We start from the raw sequence: 15,911 nt of genomic DNA on the forward strand, positions 1-15,911 counted from the left end.
GGCGTATTTCTAAAACTTAAAGAGACAAGCTAGATAAAATCATAATTGAATTCAATTGAAGGTAAATTAAATTGATCAGAGCAGAGGAACAATTCTTATGTGCCGAAAAGAAGCCTTTATTCAGGATAGAATACTAAAATGAAGTAATCTATTCAAATACCTTGAAATAAGCAATGTTTCCCCCATCAAATTTAAACTAATTTACAGTACATCTATCTTTCTCTTGATACTTATTCAAATATTTAAATAACATTGAAAGTTGGGAGATAAATTTCTTCATTTCACTTTCAGAGTTTGAGAAGAGTTTAACATTTTCTATTCTAGTTCTTCATCCTGACCTTTAAACATTAATTGATAGAAAAAATATAAATTATGGAATTTATGTGTTTGTGATAAAATATCACAAATAAGTTGCTAAAGTAAGGAATTATATATGGCATTCCATGAAGAACTTTTTTATATTTTCATTTTATTTTAAAATTATAACTATCACAATATCATGGGTATAAGAATGAGTAGGAAAGAAAAAGTAGTGAAATCATAGCTGAATATACAGATTTAACAAGTACGTGTCATGCAGTGGAAATAAAATTTTAGGTTCTGAAATTGTGATTGCATGTCAGCTATTTCTAACTTGGAATACATATCTTCCATAGAATCAATGCTATAACTGAAGGTAAATGCCTCAGATAATGCAATATTTAAAACAAATTCTGCACAAAATTTGCTATCCCACTCCTAGACTTTAAGGTCATGTTCACATTATCCTGATTTTGGTATCCCATTTAAAATGTCATTATTCTGATTTCTGATATTAAGATATAGAAAGACATCTGTGTCTTACTTGCTCTCAACCATCACTACATACCATAATGTAAACATTCATGTTTTTCATCCTTATATTTTGTTCTACTTTTTATTATTTATAATTTTATATATACACATGTGTGTACATATGTGTGTGTGTGTGTATATATATATACACACACACATATATAAAACCTGTGCCTTTTTTCACATCTACCAGTTGCTGTTCTAGAAGTTCTAGTGGAGGAACTAGTCAAAAGGGAACCTATAAGCATAATGGAAATATTATACATCTTGATTTTGGTGATGGCTACAATGGTTACACATAGAATTGTACACCAAAAACCAGTGAATTTTGTGATATGTAAAATATTCCTTAAGACAGCTAAATCTAACTTATAACTGGAATTAGTTTTTACCTTTAAGTTTAATTTCGAATTAATTAAATCTAACATTAATTGTCATTATTAACTAAATAGCAAACTAATGGTAGTTATTTCTTTGGTAATACTAAGAAAGTTGTGAATGTTTTCTACCAGATAATCCAGTATGGTTTGTTTATAATGATAATTCAGTTATTCTGTATACTTCTCATTATTTTCTGTACCACATTTTAATTATTCACAACATTAGTGAAATTAAGTTCAAACAGTTTATTAAAAGCAATGTCAAAATTATTCTTTGATTTAGCTGGTACTTTCAACCATCAAAAAACTTTTCAAATCTTTCCTGATATATATACAGGTTCTTTTTGCTTTTACCATTTGTAATAAGGATTAGTTAAATAATTATAGGAAACTAAGAATACTTTCTTCACTGAAAGATTATAACAACCACAATTAAAACAGAATAATTCAGACAGGACACAATGTGTTTCCTGGCATTAGAAAACACAAGCACAGACTGACTGAATAAAAATTCAGTAGCAATATAAATTCAACTTGATGGTATTGAGAGTCCCTGCTTCAAACATTGAGATTATTTCAATGTGATTGGTCTAGATTTGTTTTTTGTTTTTTTTTTTTTTTGAGACGGAGTCTCGCTCTGTCGCCCAGGCTGGAGTGCAGTGGCCGGATCTCAGCTCACTGCAAGCTCCACCCCCCGGGTTTATGCCATTCTCCTGCCTCAGCCTCCCCAGTAGCTGGGACTACAGGTGTCCGCCACCACGCCCCGCTAGTTTTTTTGGTACTTTTTTAGTAGAGACGGGGTTTCACAGTGTTAGCCAGGATGGTCTCAATCTCCTGACCTCGTGATCCGCCCGTCTCAGCCTTCCAAAGTGCTGGGATTACAGGCTTGAGCCACCGCGCCCGGCCTTAAATTTGTTTTATCTGAAAATTTGACTAGCATGCTGTATAACCGTGTTTTGATCATTAATAAGATATAGAATCAAATAAAACAGCCATTTTTCTCATGAATCACTTTCTTTATCAAGAATTAAAGCAATATATTAATAATTACTTCTTGGATACATTTAAATATTTCTTCATCTGCTACCATAATAGCTCACATTATACTTAGTGGTCCTAATGACACCTATTCTCATAGATAACTAGATGTTTAATAATCCAGTTTAGACATTTTACTGGATATTTATCACAAAATGTACATAACAGTAATTGAGTATGATTTGGAATTAGACAGGTGCTTCAATTCTGTCTGCCATTTATAAGCTGTATAATGCAGGGCAAGGCACTTAACTTGTCTGAATAGTTCACCTGTAAAAAGCTGGAATTTATTTCTGCCAGTCTATGCTAATGTGAATGAATTCCCTATCTGTATTAGTTTCTCTTGGTTAGAAGTAAAAGAGAGCCTTGCGATATTGTTAGTAAGTCGTAATTTTAGAAACCATCTCATTTGTTGAACATTCAAATTTTTGTATGTAATTTTTCACAGAACCACTCCCCTTCTCCATTGAATCTTCAAAGATTGTCAGCAATGCTTCTCTTTATATTCTGAGATATTAATATTTTCAGATATGGTATGTATAATCAATGAGACTTTAATTCACTTGGAATGTGTAATTTCTCACATAGAATCTCTTGAATTACCTCATTTACCTATTCCAATTTTTGCCTCAATGTCTGTTTCATCTTAACTATATTGAAGTTGATCTCCCTTGATAGAAAAAAATGAAAGAAATTAAGAGGTGAATAAGTTTTCTTTATAGTTTTCAGCCATTAATAAATGTGTCCCAAAGAGTGGACTAATATTTTCTTATTATTCTTGTATATTACCGGTTTCACATTAAGTTTTATTTTCCTGACAAAAAAGAAATGTGAGGCCGGGCGCGGTGGCTCAAGCCTGTAATCCCAGCACTTTGGGAGGCCGAGACGGGCGGATCACGAGGTCAGGAGATCGAGACCATCCTGCCTAACACAGTGAAACCCCGTCTCTACTAAAAAATACAAAAAACTAGCCGGGCGAGGTGGCGGGCGTGTAGTCCCAGCTACTCGGGAGGCTGAGGCAGGAGAATGGCGTGAACCCGGCGGGCGGAGCTTGCAGTGAGCTGAGATCCGGCCACAGTACTCCAGCCTGGGTGACAGAGCGAGACTCCGCCTCAAAAAAAAAAAAAAAAAAAGAAATGTGGCTTATATTCTTTTTTGCATGACTATATCATTAATAGAACTACTTTTATTTTTATATATTTAGGGGATACAAGTTCTTTTTCATTATACACACACATGCATGCACACAGACACACACATATACACACACACACACACACACACACATATAGTGTGGTGGTCAATCGGGGCTTTTAGTGTAACCATCACCTGAACAGTGTATATTGTATCCTTTAAGTAATTTCTCATCCCAAAGCACCCTCCCACCCTTCTGAGATTCCAACACCTATTATTGCACTATGTCCATGGGTGCACATTATTTACCTCTCACTTAAAAGTGTGAACATGTGGTATTTGACTTTCTTTTTCTGAGGTGTTTCACTCAAGATAATGTCGTTAATTCCATACATGTTGCTACAATGTGATATAAATATAGACATGCATATATATACACATATATGTACATATATACATAACTACACACATACATATCATGTTTTCTTTATCTAATCATGTGTTTATATCACATTTTCTTTGTCCACTCATCAATTGATGGACACTTAGGTTCATTCCATATCTTTGTTTTGTGAATAGTGCAGCAATAAATCTACAGTTGGAGTTGGGTTGTTTTTTTTTTTGACATAATAATGTATTTTCCTTTGGACATATATACCCAGTAGTGGGATTGGGGGATCAAAGGAGAGATCTATATTTAGTTTTCTTAGAAATCTCCATAATGTTTTCCAAAGAAGTTGTACTAACTTATATTCGGACCAAGAGTGTATAAGTGTTCCCTTTAATCCACATCATTGCCAACATCTGCTATTTTTGTCTTTTTAATATTAGCCTTTCTGACTGCTCTAAGATCATACCTCATTGTGGTTTTATTTGCATTTTCTGATGATTAATGACTTTAAGCATTTTTTTTTCATGTCATTGCTGGCCATTTGTCTTCTTTCACAAAATGTCTGTTCAGTTCTATTGTACAATATTTTCCTAATTTTTAGTTGTTATGGGAACATAGTTGGTGTATATGTTTATGAGGTACATAAGACGTTTTGATACTGGCATGCAATACATAATAATCATATTATGGAAGACAGAGTGTCCATCCTTTCAAGTATTTATCTTTTGTGTTACAAACAATCCAATTATACTCTTTTAGTTATTTTTAAATGTGCAATTACATTATTATTGACTATAGTCACTCTATTGTACCATCAATTACTAGGCCTTAGTCATTCATTCTAAGTATTTTTGTACCCATCAAACATTCCCAACTCTCCTTGAAACCCCACTACACTTCCCAACTTCTGGTAACCATTCCTCTAGTCTCTGTATACATGGGTTCAATTGTTTTTATTTTTAGATTCCACAAATAAGTGAGAACTTATGTGGTTTGCTTTGTGTCCGTCGCTTATTTCACTCAACTTAATGACCTCCAATTCCATCCATTTTGTTGCAAATAACTGAATCTCATTCTTCTTATGATTGAAGAGTACTCCATTGTGTATGTGTACCACATTCTTTAACCATACATCTGTTAATGGACATTTAGGTTGCCTCCAAATCTCGGCTATTGTGAATAGAACTATATAAAACATGGGAGTGCAGATATCTCTTCAGTATATTGATTTCCTTTCCTTCGAGTATATACTCAGTTTGGAGATTTCTGGATCTTGTGGTAGCTCTATTTTTAGAGCTACCAAACTATTCTCCATAGTGGTTGTACTTTTCTGTTATTTTTTATTTTTTTTGAGACGGATTCTTGCTCTGCCGCCCAGGCTGGAGTGCGGTGGCGCTGTCTCGACTCACTGCAAGCTCCGCCTCCCAGGTTCACGCCATTCTCCTGCCTTAGCCTCGCGAGGAGCTGGGACTACAGGCGCCCGCCACTATGCCCTGCTAATTTTTTGTATTTTTAGTAGAAACGGGCTTTCACCGTGTTAACCAGTATGGTCTCCGTCTTCTGACCATGTGATCCACCTGGCTCCTCCTCCCAAAGTGCTGGGATTACAGGCGTGAGCCACGGTGCACGGCCCACAGTGGTTGTACTAATTTACATTCCCACCAACAGTGTATGAGAGTTCCCTTTTCTTCACATCTTTGTCAGCATTTGTTGTTGCCTGTTAATTGGATATAAGCCATTTTAACTGGGGTGAGATAATATGTCATTGTAGTTTTGATTTGCATTTCTCTGATGATCAATAATGCTGAGCACTGTTTTATATGCCTGTTTGGCATTTTTATATGTTCTTCTGAGAAATGTCTATTCCTAGTCTTTGCCCATTTTTGATTGGATTATAAGATTTTTTGCTATATAGTTGTTTGAGCTCCTTACGTATTCTGGTTATTAATCCATTGCCAGATGGGTAGTTTGCAAATATTTTCTCCCATTCTGTGAGTTGTCTTTTCACTTTGTTGATTGTTTCCCTTGCTGTGCAGAAGCTTCTTAACTTGACATGACCCCATTTGTCCATGTTGCTTTGGCTGTCTGTGCTTGTAGTTTGTTGCTCAGGAAGTCTTTGTGCAGAACAATGTCATAGAGGGGTTTTCAGTTTTTTTGTAGTAATTCCATAGTTTGAGACATTAGATTTACGTATTTAATGCATTTTTATTTGATTTTCATAAATGGTGAGAGGTAGGGATCTAGTTTTATTTTTCTGCATATGAATATAGTTTTCCTAGCACTAGTTACTGTGAAAAGACTGTGTGTTCCCCAGTATACACTCTTACCACCTTTGTCTCAAATGAGTTCACTGTAGGGAATGGATGTGGAATTTTTTTTTCTTCTTTTTTTTTTTGAGTTCTCTATTCTATTCTGTTGGTCTATGAGCCTGTTTTTATGACAGTACCAGTGTGTTCACTGTAGGTGTGTGGATTTGTTTCAGGGTTCTTTATGCTGCTACATTTGTCTATGTGTCTGTTTTTATGCCAGTATCATGCTGCTTTGTTTACTATAGCTCTGTGGTATAATTTGAAGTCAGGTAATGTGATTCTTCAAGTTTTGTTCTTTTTGCTTAGGGTAGCTTTAGCTGTTTTGAGTCTGTTGTGGTTCCATGTAAATTTTGGGATTGTTTTTTCCATTTCTGTGAATAATTTTATTGGTATTTCAATAGGAATTGAACTGAAATTGTAGATTGCTTTAGGTGATATGGACATTTTGACAATATTGATTATTTCAAATACATGAACATAATTTTTTTTTTACTTTTTTGTGTCCTCTTTCTTTCATCAGTATTTTATAGCTTTACTTCTAGAGCTCTTTCACTTCTTTAAGTTAATTTCTAGGTATTTAATTTTATGTGTGGCTGTTGTAAATAAGATTAAATTTTTATTGTTTTTTTCAGATTGTACACTGTTGTCATATAGAAAATCTACAGATTTTTGTATAGTTACAGACATTGTTTCTTAGATATAATGCTATCATATACATAACAATGTACAGTATAGTGTTAACATAGTTTTATATGCACTGAGAAACCAAAAACTTTGACTCACTTTATTGTGATATTTACTTTAATGTGGTGGTCTGGAACTGAATCCACAATATCACTGGAGATTCGTCTGTACCGATGTCTTATAATGTCAACAAAACAGAGTATGGGAAGATTATACAAGCATGGTTTGTAAAGAACATCATTATACATTTAGTTTTCAGGAAGACTTCTCTGGGTGAGTCGAACTTGGAGCTGAGATGAAAATTATAAGAAGAGAAATGTATAAAAAAGATCTTCAAAAATGGTGCTCCAAGAAGAAGAAATAGGAATAGTGAAGTTCTCAAAACAAAAATAAGTTAATATGAGTAACAGAAATAAACAAGACCAGCGTCCTAGAGTTCACTTAGATAGTTATTAAGTTTGAGATACCTACCACATATCCACTGTGGAGACATATATTAGACAGTTGCATATACAAGGATGAACGCTCTGAGTATGTCCAAAGATAGGGCCAAACCAGAAGTTTTGACTGTATTTAGAACAGAAAACACCTCTTCCATCATAACAAGACAGTAGGGAGTATACATGAGTATAGACACTGGTAAGTTTATGAGATTTAAGGCAACAAAATAAAGTATTTCTCTAATTGCATAGTTTATTTATGATGTGTGTGTGGAGGTTATTAGCTAATGTAGAAGTAAAAATTGTAGGAGACATAAGCTATTAACTGGACATCTTACACAGTCGAAAAGTGAATAGAGTAGGAAAATATGATGGAATTGTCTGGAAAAATCCTATCGTCATTGATAACTTTTGATTATATATTTAAAGTGAGTTTATTTAGAGCAATCATAATTTTCCCTGTCAATATTCAGGTTCATATTAAATGAAGGAATATTATGCCAGAAATAATCTGGATTTATAAAAAAGCAAAAATGGGAAAATGGACAGTTTCAAAACAATGCTACCAACGATGCTATTTAATCTAGGCTTTTAATTATCAAGTAATAAAAACTAATGTGTAAGTGTCCACCAATATGGCATCAAGATTTATCTGATGCATAGCAGCAAATTCATTTTCTATAGCATCAAAACTTTCCTTTCCTCTGTGCCATTCTACTTGGCTCCCTAATATTTTCCCATTCCCCAATCTATGTCTCTCTTTTTTTCCATTTTGTTATAGCCATTCTGAAGCTCACAGTGCAGGGTCTTCCACATTTAAACAAGCAGACATCCTTCATACCAGGTTCTTTGGCTATATACACTTCTTTAATGTAATGTGATAAAAGTGTATATTTTGCCTATCAAATAGTACACCTTAATGTCTTCCCAAACCACATTTTCTTGTTTGTTTTTTGAGACAAATCTTGCTCTGTCACCAGGTTGGAGTGCAGTGGCACTATCTCAGCTCACTGCAACCTCCGCTTCCTGGATTCAAGCCATTCTCCTGCCTCAGCCTTCTGAGTCGCTGGGACTACAGGCGCGTGCTACCACGCCCAGCTAATTTTTTTTTTTTTTTTTGTATTTTTAGTAAAGACAGGGTTTCACCATGTTGACCAAGATGGTCTCGATCTCTTGACCTCATGATACACCCGCCTCGGCCTCCCAAAGTCCTGGGATTACAGGTGTGAGCCACTGCACCCGGCCTCACATTTTCTGAATGGAGGAAGATAGATATCACCACTGCTATAATCATACAACAAGTAAAGATGTTTACAAGTACGTATGAAATGAAAAAAGTTCACAAAGAACTGCGGTGAGTAGCACAAAAGTATAGGCTGTTTTCCATAGAACAGGTATATGCACCAGATGGTGGAAGAAAATGAATTCTTAATCCACCTCAGCACACATGTCTTTCCAAGTGTTATAAAAAATTTTCCAAGCCTTACTGGCTAAATATTATGCCCAATAACTCACAAGATGATACATTTTCTAACTTCAACTCTTGGTGGATTAATGTTCAAAAGCCTCTTATTTGGACTCTATTATCCACTAATCTTTTTAAGCCTTACACATGCATGAGAATAAATTTCAACTATATATTTTACTGCCCTGGTGAGGATGGAAGAGAAAAGTAAGAAGGGCTAATTTAGCCTACTTTACTTAAAATATTGCCTTTTAGAAAAGGTAAAGAGTAATTGAAAAATGAAAGCTTTGAAAAGCTTCACTAAATTCAGAAGATGTTTTCAATGGAAAAAGTTTGTAATGTCGATGTTGTACTAAATAGATTACCCATCTGTGGTGAGAAGCAAAAGAGTATATTTGTGACTCAGAGATATGTTAATTGACATTAGACCTTTACAATAATAAGTGTTTCTGGGTTTGTACCACTACTGGAATTAGTTAGAGAATCAGTAAGGTAGACATGGCTACTTCAACAACCCCTGCATCTCAGTGAGTTGGCACAATGAAGGCCTTTACTCAATTATGAAGTCAGCAATAGATCCAGGAACCTGTACCAAACACCTGCCCTCTGTCTAGGGATTCAGTAATTTTGGATGTGGGAGGCTTTAAAACACTCTCTGTAGTTGCACTATGTGATATATACAGCTTTCTTGGTTGGAGAGGCGTTTAAAAAAGATAACATGAGGAAAAATATTCAACCTTGAGTTATCCCACACAAAAGTGAAGTATAAAAAGGCTTCAAGATGGGCAACTAGAGGCATCTCATACTTGCCTTCTCCCAAAAAAAGAACGAAAATAGTAAGAAGATCATCCCAAGGAGAACACTGGAATTCAATAGAGAAGTGACAGGAAACACCTAAACCAAAGAAGCAGCAGAAAGTGAGGTAGCTTGCTGAGCCAGGCTTTACTTGGAGCTGGGAGTACCTCCCAAAGGAAGAGAAGATGTGAGAGACCCCCAGAAGCCCACCATTCCCACCATGGACTGCTGTGATCCTAGCCATAGGAGAGGCTCTCAATACTAATTGGCCTTGAAACTAACATAGGAAGATGCTGGGACATTGTAAAAGGGGACTGTTCCAAGGGAAAGTGCACACTGAATCCCACACACTCTGAGACCTAAGCATCTAGAGCAACATGCCATTTTAGAGCATAGCCCCCAGTAATTTGCAAATCATCATGGGGCCCAGTGGTTCAGGGTCTGAGGCATGAAAAAAGCATAAACTGCCATTGCCAGGGCTGAAGGGTGAGGAGCAAGTTACACACAGCAGGTCTGAGGCCTGGGGGCCACCAGAGCTGAGGAGCAAGCAGGGCCCATGTTTGCCTAGGTTTTCATCACTGAAAGTGTCCTCACCATCCCCAGTTGAAGGGCCACAGTGAGGCTGCTGTAGTCCTTCACTCAAGCATTTCACTCGTGGCTGGGAATCACTGTTTCTGACTACTACAACTGGTGCTTGCACACTCCATCGTGAGACCTGAGGACTAACTGCCTGGACTGGTTTTGTACCCCTTCCCTTGCCAAAGCATACAGTCTAGGGACGTTGGTATTGACCAGCCCAGAATACAACTATTGACACCTGAGCACTCCTCCTAGGAGGCTGAGGTTAGGCCTACTCACACTGCTGTTATCACCACAGCTGACACCTACATGAATGTGCCACCTTCAGGCTCAGAGACTAGCCCATCCAGTCTCACATTATTAACACCAGCACACATCATGTGAGACTCAGAGAGTTTTCGTGTCATTGCTACTGTCATCACGCATGTTATGCTGTCATCCCTGGGGCCCAAGAACCCAACAACCTGTATGACTCAACACTACCACTACCAGCAGACCACCTGGAAGGCTAAGAATTGACAAATCTAGACCTTTTAACACCAGTGCCAGTGTACACCATTTTAGGGCCCAAGAGCAGGCATGCTCAGGTCACTCCTGTAACTATTAGAGCCCACAGACTGGTCCATCTGGAATCCCAGTCACCAAGAAAATTTTTCAGTCTCCACTAATAACTGTACCCTAAAATCACTGAGAAAATCACAGCCACCACTGATGTTTACAGTTGAAGAAATGATGCAGAGACTACACTATGGCACGCACCTAGAATCAAAGTCAGTATGTCCTACCCAACAAACACAACAGATACAAATTGAGGAAAATGTTCTCCCATACAAAAGCAAATTCAAAACATTCAAAGAAGCAACTGTTATATCAGTGCACAGATGTCAATGTAAGGATATAGAGAGCACCTCCAAAGAAACACATAATTCACTAGCAACAAGAAGCTTAGTGAGATACAAAAGAATGCCAGAAAACAATACAAGAAAATTAGAAAACAATCATAATATAAATGAGAAATTGACTGAAGAGATAGATATTATAGATACACTGAAGAGTCAAATAGAAATTCTGGAAATAAAGTATTATTTGAATGAAATACATAACTCATTTGAGAACTTCAACAATAAACTGGATCAAGAAAAAGAAATAATCTCAGAACTTGAAGACAGACATTGAAAATAACCTAGAAAAAATCATAAAAGAACGAGCAAAGTTTTTGTGATATATGGGACACCAAAAAGTGGCCAAATATTTGAAATATTATTGTCTCAGAAGAAGACAGAACAAAAGGGTTAAAAAACCTATTTAATAAAATAATAGAACAAAACTTTCCAAGTCTAGCAACAGATATAGACATCCAGATAGAGGAGACTCAGATTTAGCTAAGAATATAATACCCCATAAAATTATCCTACATAAATAAAAGAGAAATAAAATCCTTTTCAGACAATATTTAAGGAATTTATCACCACTAAACTACACCAACAAGAAATACATAAGGGAGTTCTAAACCTGAAAGCAAAAGGACATTTACTATAATGAAAACACACAAATTTCTAAATACTGGATAAGCAGATACACAGAGGAGGAAGAGAAATGACTCAAATGGTACCAGTACAAAAATCACCAAACTACATTGACAAACAATTAGCAAAAAAAGAAGAACAAAAAGGACCAAGAAACATGGAAAGCCACTGGAAAATAGAGACTCCACAAAAAAAAAAAAAAAAAAAAAAAACTCTTAGATTTGATAAATTCAGTAAAGTTTCAGGACATGAAAACAACATACAAAAGTAAGTAACATTTCTATACAAAATTCATAGCCTAGCTAAGAACCAAATTAAGAAGGTGATATGATTTACAATTGCTTGCTACAGAAAAATACATAGAAATATATTTAGCTAAGGAATTGAAAAATCTCTGCAAAGAACACTACAAAACACTGATGAGAAAAATTGTAGATGACACAAACAAATGAGCATCCCATGCTCATGAATTGGAAGAATTAAAATTGTTATGATGATCATAATGCCCAAAGCAATCTACAGATTCAATGCAATATCTATTAAAACACCAGTATCTCTTTTCACAGAATTAGAAAAAGAATCCTAAAGTTCATATTGAACCAACCAACCAAACAAAAAAAATCCCAAACAGTCAAAACAATCTTAAATAAAAAGAACAAAGCAGGACACATAACATTACATGACCTCAGATTATACTACCAGGCAATGGTAAACAAAACAGCATGGTATTGGTATAAAAATAGACACTTGGATTACTGGAAAAGAATAAATAGTCCAGAAATAAAGCTACATATCTACATCCAACTGATCTTTGACAAAGTCAACAGGATCATAGACTCAGGAAAGGATACCCTTTTCACTTGATCTTAGTCAAAAGGCTGAGAAGCAATAGGACACCCTTTCAATAAACAGTTTGGGGAAAATTAGATTGCCATGTACAGAAGAATGAAAATGGAAACCCATCTCTCACAATATATCAAAATAAACCCAAGGTTTTGTTGTATTTTTCTTCAAAAGCAAGATGACCAACTAGACACATCCAGGAGGAACATCTGCCACCAAGGGACTGGGACATCAGGAAGGCTGGCATACTTTGAGCAGATCTTCAAAGTAAAGGCATTGAGAGTGTAAAGATGGAGGACACAGATACTGGACTAAAGGGTGAGGAAGCTGGGAACACTGTGTGGGACTACCATGCACCAGAACTTATTTCATGTCCCCAATGACTCCTGGGGAAGGGGTGAGTTGAGCTGACAAGGAGTGACCTCTTTTCACCATGGACCTTTGGAATCCTGGTAGCAGGAGACCCCGTGACCTCCATGGACACTTGAACTGGCAGGGATAGCTGCTTTGAGAGGTGGTAGGACCAGAATTCCAGTCAGTGCAGAACCCAAAAGGGTTGGTCCAGGAGCATCTGCAGTGAAGCACAGCCAGGGATACCTATCACCCAAGGCTCACCATGCTTGCCTAGAGGACGTTAGCCTTAGGGGAACTGCCAGTCCTGAGCAGAGAAGGGTGATCTTGTACATGAGATGGGACTAGTCCAACCTGAGCGTGTCCATGTTTTCTGGCCTCTCCTAAGGTCCCAGCCTAATCATGCCTGCTTGCAGTGCAACCTTAGATGTCCAGTTGCTGTGCCTCTAGGAACTTGCATTATAGCACCTGCACTGGCAGACCATGCCTGACCACTGGAGAGCTCCAGCAGAGTGACCCACATCTGCATGCATCAGCCCACCTGTGCCCTGCCTTCACTGGAGCCTCCCCTGTGCCAATTTGACAGCACACACTCACCCACAGTCACCCCTCACACCACCTTTCTAGTGTGCAGGCATGTGGGCAGACCTTGTTTTCCCTTCACCAGCTGCATACATATGTGCATGCACCCCACTCTGCCACTGTTACTGAAGTGATGGCACCTTATCCCGCCATGCCTTGCTATGATTGCTGGCATGAATGCATGCATAGAGGCCAGTGGTCCCACACCTTTCCCTGTGCCATCAGTTTTGCTGGTGTAAAAGTGAAAACAGAAGGCACCAGCATGGCATCTGCCAGCACCACACCCCCATAGTGACAGCACTGGCACCTCCTCAAACATTGGGCCACCACAACTACTATGAATGCCCATACAGAGGCTGGCACCTTGGTATCTGCCAGTGCCTGACCTAGACTAACAAGCATCCACCCTACCATGCTGCCACTGCTGCTAGTACCTGTAAATGGGCATGAATATTGCTGCTACTGTGTGATGAAGCACTTTGGCTGGCATCACATGGCATATTCTGACCAGCAGCCTAAGAATGCCCTGACCCCTCCAACACAGCAGGTTACTAACATCAAGGGGCCACAGAACATAGCTGGGGATCTGATATAAGACCCTAGAGTTACAGCATGCAACCCAGGAGTCCTGCGCTGAGCTTTGACCCACTAAAATCTTCCAGAAATGAAGACAGTTACCTCTAAACTACAATCAAACCCCCAAGTGCATCAAAGAAGATAAAATAAGGACAGTAACTTCAAAGACTGAAGGAACATCAACTTAAAATGATGAGAAAGAACAAGCACAGAACTCTGGAAATTCACAAATCAAGAGTGTCTTCTTATCTCCAAATTACCACACTAAGTTTTCCAGGAATGGTTCCTAACCAGGCTGAAATGGCTGAAATGGCAGACATAGAATTCAGAATATGGGTAGAAACAAAGAATATTGAGATTCAGGGGAAAACCCAATCAAAAGCCAATTTAAGTGTTTTAAAAAAAATTCAACAAAATAATACAGGAGATGAAAGATGACATTGTCATTTAAATGAAGACTCAAACTGATCTAATAGAGCTGAAAAACTCACTTCAAGAACTTCAGAATGCAATCACAAGTTTTAACAGCAGAATTGAGCAAGTTAAGGAAAGAATCTCCTCAGCTGAGCCTCCAGAGTAACTCAGACAAAAAAGAGGAAAAAAAACACCAGTAAAATATGATGAACAAAACTTAAAAAACATATGGGATTATATAAAGAGAGCAAATCTACGACCATTAGCATCCTTAAAGAAGAAGGAGAGAAAGCAAGCAACTTGGAAAACATTTCATTATATCATCCAGAAAAATTTTCCCAACTTTGGAAGAGAGAACAACATTCAGATTCATAAAATACAGAGAAGACCTTCAAAATATCACACAAAAAGATAATCTCCAAGACACATAGTCATTAGGTTCTCCAATGTCAAAATGAAAGAAAATATGTTAAAGACAGCTAAAGAGAAGAGGTAGGTCATGTACAAAGGGAGCACCATCAGGCTAAAAGTGTACTTTTTAGCAGAAACCCCAGAAGCCAGAAGAGATTAGGAGAATATATCCAGCAGTTTTAAATAAAATAATTTTCAACCAAAAATTTCATATCCAGAAAAACTAAGCTTCATAAACAATGGAGAAATAAGATCCTTTTCAGAGAAGTAAATGCTAAAGAAAGTTGATACCATCAGACCTACATTACAAGAGATCCTTAAAGCAGTCCTTTCCATATTCACATGGAAAGGAAAGACTGTTAGCTGTCCTTCACCATTCATGTCAGTGTTTTGATGTGAATGAGCAGACAGAAATCACCAGCCCTGCAACCACCAGCACCCCATCCCCACGCTGACACCACTGATACCTCCTCCAACACCAGGCTCCCACCACAACTGCTGTGAATTCCCACACATAGACATTTGTGCTGGCAATCAAAGACTGTTACCAGCCACAACAAAATACAAACTTAAGTACACAGATCAGTGACACTATAAAGCAACCACACAAAAAGTTTCCACAATAACCAGTGAACAGCATGATGGCAGGATCAAATCTGCAAATATCAATACTAACTTTAAATGTAAATGAGCTACATACCCCAGTTGAAAGGCACATAGTGACACATAGGATAAAGAAGTGAAAACCAAAGGTGTGCTGTTTTCAAGAGATCAATCACTCACACAATGACACCCATAGCCTCAAAGTAGAGGAATGGAGAAGAGTCTATCAAGCAAACACAAAACAAAAAGAAGCAGAGGTTGCCATGCTAATTTCAGACAAACTAGGCTTTAAACCAACAAAGATCCAAAAAGATAAAGAAGTGCATTACATAATGGTAAAGGTCTCAATTCAACAAAAAGATCTAACTATCCTAAGTATATATGCATCTGAAACAGGAGCATATAGATTCATAAAATAAGTTCTTAGAGACCTATGAAAGGGCTTAGATAACCACATGATAATAGTGAGAGACTGCAACACCCCACTTACAGTATTAGACAGATTATTGAGTCAGAAAACTAACAACGACATTCAGGACCTAAACTCAACACTGGA

Source organism: Colobus angolensis, unplaced genomic scaffold (genome assembly GCF_000951035.1).
Source record: "Colobus angolensis palliatus isolate OR3802 unplaced genomic scaffold, Cang.pa_1.0 Scaffold159, whole genome shotgun sequence".
NCBI lineage: Eukaryota > Metazoa > Chordata > Mammalia > Primates > Cercopithecidae > Colobus > Colobus angolensis.